This window comes from Tenrec ecaudatus, chromosome 4 (assembly GCF_050624435.1).
Source record: "Tenrec ecaudatus isolate mTenEca1 chromosome 4, mTenEca1.hap1, whole genome shotgun sequence".
In the NCBI taxonomy this organism is placed as follows: domain Eukaryota; kingdom Metazoa; phylum Chordata; class Mammalia; order Afrosoricida; family Tenrecidae; genus Tenrec; species Tenrec ecaudatus.
In genome coordinates this window covers 106,837,295-106,847,667 of record NC_134533.1, presented here as the reverse complement: position 1 = coordinate 106,847,667, position 10,373 = coordinate 106,837,295, and the positions used below count along the sequence as shown (strand labels likewise).

At 44.3% G+C, this 10,373-nt stretch overlaps 2 pseudogenes; both read right to left on the bottom strand.

Moving 5' to 3' along the window:
• Positions 1-622: 622 nt before the first annotated feature.
• Positions 623-1,462, bottom strand: LOC142445986 (eukaryotic translation initiation factor 4B-like; annotated as a pseudogene).
• Positions 1,463-1,646: 184 nt separating this feature from the next.
• On the bottom strand, positions 1,647-9,575 carry LOC142445985 (eukaryotic translation initiation factor 4B pseudogene; annotated as a pseudogene).
• Between the last annotated feature and the right edge of the window lie 798 nt (positions 9,576-10,373).

Below are 10,373 nucleotides of genomic sequence, written 5' to 3'. Positions count from 1 at the left end.
GTGTGTGTTGTTGTTGCTTTTTACTTAAACATGCTAGATCTCTAGTGGCACTGCCATGAAGTCTGTCTCCGAGGGCACAAGGCACACACCAAAGTCATTTTCTCATTTATTTTTATCACCAAGCTGTCCTAGTTTTTCAGGAAGCCCTGTAGAGTCCCGCCCCTTCTACCCCACTGGGAGGTAACAATTAAGAAATTCCCCCTAGGCTGCCCCAGGGACTAACAGTCTCCTAGAGACTAAACCAACCTCAGAGACTAACTTATCTTTCCAAGTATGGGAAATGTATTTAGTGTGCCAGAATTAATATTTGTCCCTCCCAATAGGATACTAAGAATTAAAAGGCAGAAGTCGCATACCCGTTCTTCCTGCCATACCTCCCAGCCAGATTCCAGATGTTAAATCAGAGTCGTCACTGTTTCTGCTAAATGGAAGCCCCCGAGTACTCCTCCGCAGGTCTCACAAAACGCACACCTTTCCCATCTAAGCCGGTGTCTCTTTCTCGCGGGTTACATTGGTTATTCTTCAGTGTGTTTCATACTATAGAGGCTTCAGCATCATGCAAAAGATTTGTATTTCCTTAACAAAGTAAAAGAGGAGCAACGTTCTCAGGAGACGGTGTGCTCTATTTGGTTGTGTCTGGATGGAGGTGCGGTGTGCTCTTCCACACTAGGAGCAAGCACAGTAGGAGACGAAGATGGGGGACAATCTTCCCCCTCACTTTCCTTTCACCATCACCTGAGACAGCCGCATACTTGTTGCCAGGCTGCCCTTGGAGGCTGGATTTCCTTGGCTCAGACGCCTCTCTGGAGTCTTGGTCCTTTTGTCATCTTTCCCATCAGGATTCTTTCAGTGGTTTGCTTCCCTTCATCGCCTGGACCACAGGTGGAGCTCCCACTTTGCCCTTTTGGGACACCCCTGGCGCGCTGACTCCATTCTCATCTGTGTTTGTGGGTGCCTCTTCAGATGGCCAAGCCGGAGCTGCTTTTCCTCCGGCACTTGTAGGGGCTTGTTGCTCTGTAGGTGAACTCTGAGATGGAGCACGAGGATTAGAACTTGCCTTCACCTCAGCATTCTCCTGTGGGGGAAGGGCTGATCAAGATGGGGTGGCTTAGAAATTGGAGACTAACAATCTTCCCCATGACTTGCTCTCCTTCCTTTGTGCATTTCTGCCAAAGGGGCTGAAGTCCCATTCTTTGATGACTCCCTCTCTGTCCTCGACCCTTCCCTTTCCTGAGTTTCTTCCCTTCAGCAGGTTAGATACCTTTTTAGAGGCCACGACTCTAGTTTGGCTCATTCAGCTGATGTGGTATCATCCCTGTTCCTTCTCACTCTGCAGCAGCTGTGCTAGATACACGGACTGGGACACACGAGCAGAGGAGCACTCCCTGGCTTTAGATTCAGTCTGGGTCTTTTTTCTTCTTCTTCTGGAGATGCAGAGGTGCAGACAGACCTCTATCCTCATGCTCAACATCATCCCAAGAGTAATGATCTCTGGGGCTCCATAACCCATCAACCCATTGGTCAGATTGGTCTTTACTGTAGTTCCCACCTGCTCTGTGGTCATTGGTATCTACTACCAAATATCTTCCTGCTCGTGCCTATCTGCCTAACCCAGAGCCAGAGCCTCTAACCTAGTCTCTGCTATCTCAGTCATCATACTGAACTGAGACCCTGTATTGATTCATGTTCTGGTGTGGACCATCATGAAACCCCCATGACCATCGTGAAGCGGGTCTGAATCATAATGACCATGATGCTTGTCTCCAGCGCTGTTATCACCTCTCCTAGCTGGGCAGCCTTCAAAGCTGCCTGTGGTAGGACGGGCCCTCCATTCTGTATCTGTTTGGTCAGAGTCCTGATCTCTCTCTGGGCCCAAAGAACCAGAGTGCCCTGGTCATCCTGTGCTCAGTCAGCAGAGCCACTGGAATTCTCCTGTTACCAAGACACTCTTCATTGACGCTCACGGCACTGAGCAAGGACGCCAGCTCCTCAAACTGGATCATCTTTCTGGAATGCGGGGTTCATGTGGCAAGTGCACTGCATTGATACTGCATTCTCTAAAGAAGTCCCCGAGTCTTCTGCCACAGGGCAGATTCCCTGAAAAAGCAGTGTAGGCTGCAGATTGGGAAGATGGCTCTGGTCACTTAAGATCGGGTTCCTGAGCAGCCCATGGAGCCCACGGAGCCATGGAGCCAATAGAACTCTGTCAATTGGAGGGGCCCTAGACACATCATCTTCATTTCTGTGCCAAGTAGTTGAAACACTTCCCTCATAGTGTCTGTTTCATCCGCCCAGCTGATGGGTTTCAGGACATCTGTTCTTCCTCCACTGGTCTCCCCACCCTCAGCCAGGAGGTCTGTAGGGAGATAGGCATTCCTTTCTTATTCTAAAAAGAATGCTGGGTAGCCATGTTGGGGGGAGGGGAGAGAGAGAGAGAGATAGAGAGAGAGAGAGAGAGAGAGAGAGAGAGAGAGAGAGAGAGAGAGAGAGAGAGAGAGAGAGAACACAAAGGGCAGCAGGTTCCCTTTCTTGCTGTAAAGCAGACCCCTCTATCTTCAGATCCGAAATGCTATCTTGCTAGTGGCTTCCATTTTGCACCAGTTCTTTCCATCCCGGGAAAGAGGGCCAGCTAGCAGGGACTTAACCGCAGGGAAAATTACCAGAGACAGGAATATTACACCATGATAAAAGGGTCAATCTACTAAGAAAACATAGCATGTACTTCCTCAAGTGGCTAGAGTATCTACAAAAGCCTACATGATAGCACATGGTGACAGATGAACTACTTTCCTCCTAATATTTGGAACAAGACCAGACTGTCCACTCTCGGAGCTCTTATTCAATATCACATCACTGGGAGTCCTAGCCAGGGTGACAAGATAAGATAAGAAAACAAGATCAAGATTGTAGTAAACCTGTGTTGAGTAAGTCTACCAGACCCATTTCCTTCAATAGCTTGTGCTCACTTTGTGTCTCATTTTAGTAATTCTTATCCTATTCCAAAATATTTATACTAAAAACTTAAAACTCATGGCCATCCCATCAATGCTTACTCAAAGCAACCCCCTGTGAGTTTCTGAGACCGTAACTGTTTATGGGAGAAATAAATTCAGTCTTTTTCCCACAAAACTCCTGGTGGTCTTGAACTGCTGACACTGAGGATCACAGCCCAACTTATAACCACTGTACTACCAGGGATCCTTATATTGTACTATATCATACAGTAAGCATAACTTTTAGATGCACTGAGAAACAAAACAATGATGTGTATAGATCTGATGTCAGAAATCAAAGGTCTAAATAAAGGGAGAGACATATTGTTTCCATGATTAGAAGGCTCAACACAGAAAAGGTGTCAATTCTCCCCCAAATCAAAATACAAGTTTTATGCAATTACCTTCATCATCCCAGCAAAAATATTTTGTAGTTATTGATACTATGATACTAAAATTATGTGGAAGGGGCTAGACTAGCTAAAATAAAAATTTAAAAGAAAGTAAAATTGGGAAGAATCAATCACATCTTATTACATAGTCGCAAAACCTGTTTTATAGTTACAGTAATCAAAACTGTACAAGGTAGATTTAAACAGTTTGAGTACAAATTTTATTATTTTTTAATCTCAAACTTTTTACAAACATTTTGATGCCATATCTTATCGTACTGGGGGAGGCTAGATGTATATACATCAACTCCGATTAGATAATCCAGAAATAAACCCACACAAACATATTGACTGATTTTTGAAAATGGTACAAAATGATTCAGGAGTAGTAGGATTGCTTTTCAACAAGTGATGCTAAGGCAAATGAACACCTATAGATTAAAAAAGATAACTGTAATCTAAACTCCACACTTCCTACAAAAATTACCTTCAATAGGAGTTAAATATAACACCTAAAGCGACATGAATTTCATAAAAGCAGGGGAAAATATTTGGAATATAGACCTGAACAAGAAATTCCTAAATCCGACACTACAGGAAAACTCGATGAAAAGAGACAATGATAATGGGTTGTGGTTAGACTTAAAAACATTGCTTCTCTGAAATACCCTTTTGAAAGTATGAAAAGACAACCTACAGCCTAAGAGAAGTTATTTGAGAATCACTTATTTAACAAAGGATGAATACTTGAATATATAAAGAACTCTCAAAACTCAACAATAAAAGAAATCAGACATTCAAGCAGAAAATGAATGAAGGACATCAGGAGACACTTCACTGAAAGATATACAGATGGCAAATAAGCATATGAAAAGAGTGCAACATCATTAACCACCAGGGAAATGCAAATTCAAACCACATGAGCCACCAGTGCCTGTCTATTAGAAGGGTTAACATTGAACATGGTGATAACCGAAACCTGGTGAGAACGTAGAGAAACTGAATCATGAATAAACTGATGGTGAAAATAGTTTGGCAGTTTCTTGGAAAATGAAGCATTTAACTCTCATGTAACTCAGGATTGCTCTCCTGGCCATTTTTCCCAGAGAAGTAAAACTGTATGTTCATACAAAACCCGATTCATGTGTGTTCATAGTAGTTTCATGTATAATACCCCCAGACTGGAAATAACCAAATGCTCTTCAATGCGTGAATGACTGAGCAAACTGTGGCATATTCATACCAGTGAATTCCTTGATGTTGCTCTTCTTGCCATGTTGTTATTGCTAGGTGCTGCCCCGTTGGCTCTGACTCACAGCGCCCTATCTATATAAACAGAACGAAGCACTGCCTGGTCCTGGCCACCCTCTCAATGGTTGTTCTTGTGCCATCCTCAAGTGTTGTTATGCGTGAACCCATTGTGCAGCCATCCATCTTGTCACTCCATCGTGTCAAGAGCCTTGTTCTTTTTCGCTGCCCTGGTGGTATAGAGTTTAAGCATTGGGCTGCGATCGCTTGGTAGGCCATTCAAGACCAACGGAAGCTCCGTGGGAGAAAGACTGGGCTTTCTACTTCCATAAAGTTAGTTTCAGAAACCCACGGGGGGTTGCTATGAGTCAGCCCTGACTCGATGGCAGGGAGCTGAGTTTTCTACGTAATTAAGTAAGATGTCCTTTTCCAGAAAGTTCTGTCTCTTGATAATATATCCAAAGTACATGGGCTGAAATCTCAACATCTTCACTTCTTAGGAGCATTCTGGTTGTACATTTCCAAGAAAGATTTGTTTGTTATTTTGTCAGCAATTTCTATATTCTTCACCAACATCAGAGTTTAAATGTACTAATTCTTCTTTGATCCAACTTTCTTTTTTTTAAACAATTTATTAGGGGCTCATACAACTCTTATCACAGTCCATACATATACATACATCAATTGTATTAAGCACATCTGAACATTCTTTGCCCTAATCATTTTCTTTTTTTTCTCCTCTTTTCTTTTTTTACATTTTATTAGGGACTCATAAGTAGAGAGCAAATGCTTTGAGAATGATTGGGGTAGGGAATGTATGGATGTGCTTTATACAATTGATGTATGTATATGTATGGATTGTGATAAGACTTTGGTCCAACTGTCACATGCATATGAGATAATTGGAAATATTACTGTAGTCCTCAAAGTGACGTCATTACTTGTCCACACTTTAAGGGGGTCTTGTGCAGCAGACTGTGTGAGTCTGGGTAGACTAGAGAAACAAATCGATAGACACTCACCATGTGTTTATGAAAGAGATTTATGTACAAGAGCAATTGAATATTGAGAAAACATCCCAACCCAGTCCAGATCAAGCCCATAATTCCGACATTAGCCCATAAGTCTGATACCAATCTATAAAGTCCTCTTCAGACTCACAAATCACATACAATGATGCCAAATGTAGGAAGATCACAGGCCAGTGGGTAAAAAGTCTTGTGGATCCAGTAGCAGTGGAAGCATCTCAGCACTGCCGTGGGTCTCCACGTGGCTCCTTCAGCTCCAGGGTTCTAGCATAGTTCCACGTGTCTTCTCCACAGGAATGTCTCGCAGGAAGTGAGTGTGTGTCCCGCCTTCAGCAAGCTATTTATGTTCTTAGCACCTCCAAATGAGGTCATCAAGCTGCGACCTGATTGACAGGCTAAACTCCACCCCATTCACTCTCAAGTCTCAAATTGACAACAGATTGTATAACTACTAACTACAGAGATGTACCCAGTGCAAGTCATCATTTGATTTCTTGACTCCTTCCCAATTGGACCAACAGGTAGCATAATGATAAACAAAGAAAAGATTGAAGTTGTCAAGGAGTTCATTGTGCTTGGGTCCACAATCAAAGCTCAGGGAAGCAGCAATCTAGAAGTCCAAGGACACGTTGCATTGGGTACATTTGTTTCACAAGAACCCTTTTAGCCATAGTCTTTGTAATTCCTACCTAATGACTGGGCAGGAATATGTCAATAGGCAGATATGAGATGTATGTGGCCTACCAAGGGGCTTGATTAGATTGCTAAATAAGGAACATGGGGCTCCTGGGACATGGGGCATATAAAGAAGGTATATAAACCTGTAACATGGGGATTAGCCAGTTTTGCCACCTGTCGAGGCTTATAATGAACCATTCCAGAAGTGAAATGTTGATGGGATTGGGGGGAATCTCACTATCATGAAAGAAGAGCTAGACGGGGAGCATATCCTTTGGACTGGGAGAGCCCTTTGCACTGCACCTTCTCCATCCAGGCTGTGAAGAGCTGTGACCGCTGAAGGTAGCAGCAATGCCAGCAACAACAAAAGTATGAGCAATAGTTGACCCTCCCAGCCCATACAGAGTGAGAGCTGAGTGCCTTTGGGCAGGAGACTTGATTGTGGGAATTGCGTGTCACCTGGGTATCTATCTGAGAAGTAGGTTTGCTGACCCATAGAGCAATGGATAGTGCCTTTGGGCTGAAGCTACTCATAGAGTAGATACCCGTTGGGCATTTATCAGCAACACTGAAAGAAATGGGTAACATTGCCAAGTCCAAGCAGGACCGAGGCCAATGGGCTGTGTGGATGAATATCTGAGGACCAGAGATACTTGTGAGTAAGGCTGAGCAGATATTATCCTGGCTGAAGAGTCGGAGCAGAGACCCAAAACCCATCTCTAGACAATGGGACATCTCCTCACAGAAGGGTCACAAGGAAGCCATGAGTCATCCTGGGTGCAGTTATAGCACCAATGAAACACACAATATTCCTCTGGTTCCTTGAAGCATCCTCACCGCCCACTATCATGACCCCAGTCCTGCCTTTCACTTTGGGGCTAGAATGGAGCATGTGCACAGGTACAGATAAGAGATAAGAGCTCATGGCACACAGAATCCAGGAACAGGAATGAGAGTAGTGATACCAGGAGGGGAGGGGAAAGGTGGGAAGAGGACGGAAGTTGAAACTGATCGCAATGATCAACACATAACCACACATGCACACATCCAGGGGGACGAACAACAGAAACTGTGGGGGAAGGGAGAGAGTGGTCAGTGTAAGATATGAAAATAATAACAATTTATAATTTATCAAAGGGTCAAGAGGGTGGGGAGGAGGGGCAAGGAGGGGAAAAAAAGAGGAACTGTTGCCAAGGGCTCAAATAGAAATTAAATGCTTAGAAAATAATGATGGCAACATATGTACAAATATGCTTGATACAATTGATGTATGGAATGTTATAACTGCGTAAGAGCCCCCAATAAAAAGATCTTTTAATATAAAAGAAGAAAATGTTCTAAATAAAATAAAAAGATGGGGCTGCCGAAAGGATACCACGTCCGTGAGAACTGAAGAGGAGTGTTTGCATGTTCACAACTGAGTCTGGAAGAGTGTATTTTGAAAGGCACGAAGGAGAGTCGATTGGATTAATGCTGTGTGTGTGTTGTGCACACTGGAATAAGCACCATTTCGTAGTCACAGCAATGAGAACGTCAGGCCCACAACTGATTTGAAAGCATACAAATGATGAAGCAGTTCCCTCTAGTGGCCGGATGGAGCCAGGCTGGCCAGTGAAGAGCTAGGGAGGACTGCAGTTCCAGAAGTTCAGGCCAAGGAAGCCGAGCCTCTCTTAGTCCAGGTCCGAACTGGCAGTACCCACTGTTGATAAATGTATTGTTAAAGTCGAAGACAAGCCAACTTCCACAGGTATCAGGAAGGCGACTGAGGTTACGGTCGGCAGGCACAGGCAAGCTTGCGGGGTGCCCACTCCTTTCCCCCTCTGCTGCCTGCCCCTGCCCCTTTCCTGTGCATAGCCCATGGCACAGGCAGGAGACATTCAGTGCTGTTGTCTCCATCACAGTCTGTGAACTAGTATCAGCGGCTCATATTTTTCAGTGAAATGAAGTCAATAGAGTTACTCTCGCAGTGGAAACACATTCTAAGCCTCGTTTTTAAAGTGTGGACTTAAAGGCTATTGAGTTTCAAGCATTCTAGAAAATTTAAATCATTGAAAGTCGTCTGAGCCCAGCCCAGCCCAGTTTAATCCTGCTCAGGCCGTTAGCCCCACACCTGGTTTGGTGTGGGAGGGAGGAAAAGACAGTGAGCAGCATGATTCCAGGAGGTCCCAACAGTCTCTACGGAATTGTAAAGCCCCGTTTCCTGGCCTGGAGGCTTCCTTTCCTCAAACAGCCAGAATGCATCTTCAGAAGTTTTATTCCTTGCAGGTTTCTCCTATGGTGGGTAATTTAGAGGTTATCACACTACTCAGGGGCGCGCCTCAGGCAACGTAGAATCCGCTCTACTGGGTGCTGGCACCTTGTTTCCTAGATCCGAGGCGGGTGGTGGAGATGAAGAAGGGGCTCCCCTAGCCTGTGGGGTGATATTTATGCAGCTAAATGAGGCATTTCAAAAGTTATCCTAGCTTGTGTGTGGTTTAACAACCACCGTCTTGATTTTACAGTTTTAAATACCAGCCAAGCACACGAGAAGCGTTTCTGCGTTGGGAAACGGCACTGAGGTAAACAACACCGAGACAGTGCCGAGGTGAAAGAGACAGCCCAATAATAATCACAACAGTGAGTCTAAATTTGTGATTACTGTGTGTGTGATGCCATACTAAGTGCTACTGTACACGGAGCTCTTTAATTCTCATAACAGCCGTGAGGTAGGTTACTGTTATATTCCGTTTGACGGATGGAGGAATGGAAGCACCAAGGTTAGAGCCAAGGTTATGTGAAGTGTCCGGGGCCATCTAGCCAGAAGGCAGTCTAACTCAGATCTCGGACACAGTAAAGAGACCTAAGCTATAGCTTTGACTGCAGATTGTGGGCAAGTCACTGGTGCACTGTAGGGATTCCTGGACTTATGATCAGGGTCATAATTTCTGCTCAGCGTACAGCACCAAGCTGCCATGCGGCGATGACTTTACTCCTCACAGACGTGAGTGCCAACCATAGGCCAGGACTGGAGAACCAACCGTGGAGACAAACATGCTCTTGTTTTCCTGGACGTTGTCTTCTACCGAAGCCACAGGGAAAGCAAGTCCACTGACGAGTGACACGCTGGTAACTGCCACGAAGGGAGCGATGCGGAGACTGAGGTCGGGACCAGCGTCGGATGCAGCCGAGTCTAGTGGGCCGGAGCTTCCTGTAGCCAGACTAGCAGCATGATCACCAAAGCTCGGAGGAGGTGACATTTGACCCTTCAAGCTTGACAGGGGTTGTCTTGGGGAAATATCGAAGAGAATGGAGGAAGAGACTATTCCCAATGGATCAGCGTAGATAAAATCCATGGAGTGAAAGAGTTCTCTATGCCTGCAGAAATTGAGATGTTGTCAACGAAGTGACTGTACCTGAAGTGTGGAAGGAGGTGGGAACGCTACGGAGTTAGATTGCCCTGAAACGAAAACACGGGTCCATTTGCTGCACTTCGGCCAACTGAGGGGTAAATATGGTTTAAATAAGCCTCAGTACTCTTTTCCTACTCTGTGACCATCGATGCCTTCTCCCAGCATGGCAGGTGAGCGTATCGGAGCATCTGGGATTATTTTCCTGTATTTTTTCTACTTTCCACAGAAACACTGTGTGTCTCTTATGACTTTTTATTTAGGGGTTTCTTTCCTTCCTTTTTTCAGGCTTGGGTTTGGGTTCCATCCATTGTAGAGATTTTAATGTTTGCTTTCCATTTCTTTTTTTACCCAGACAGTATATAGAAACTTTAGAACCTTACAAAACATAGATAAAATGAAATAATTTTAAAATTCTAATTCCTATTAGGTCTAGTAGTCCTCTGAGATAAGCATTATCCTCACTTTAATGTTGTCTACTTTTTCCCTTTGTCATTTTTGGTAACTCATATTTCCTACCACCAGGTGAAGGCAAATTGTCATATTCTTAGGTAAGATGTGTAAGCTCTTCTTGCTCTTTTGTACTTTTAAAAATTTTATGAAAATAACTTAAGTTGCTTTAGAGCCAATTGATACTCAGCGTGAGCC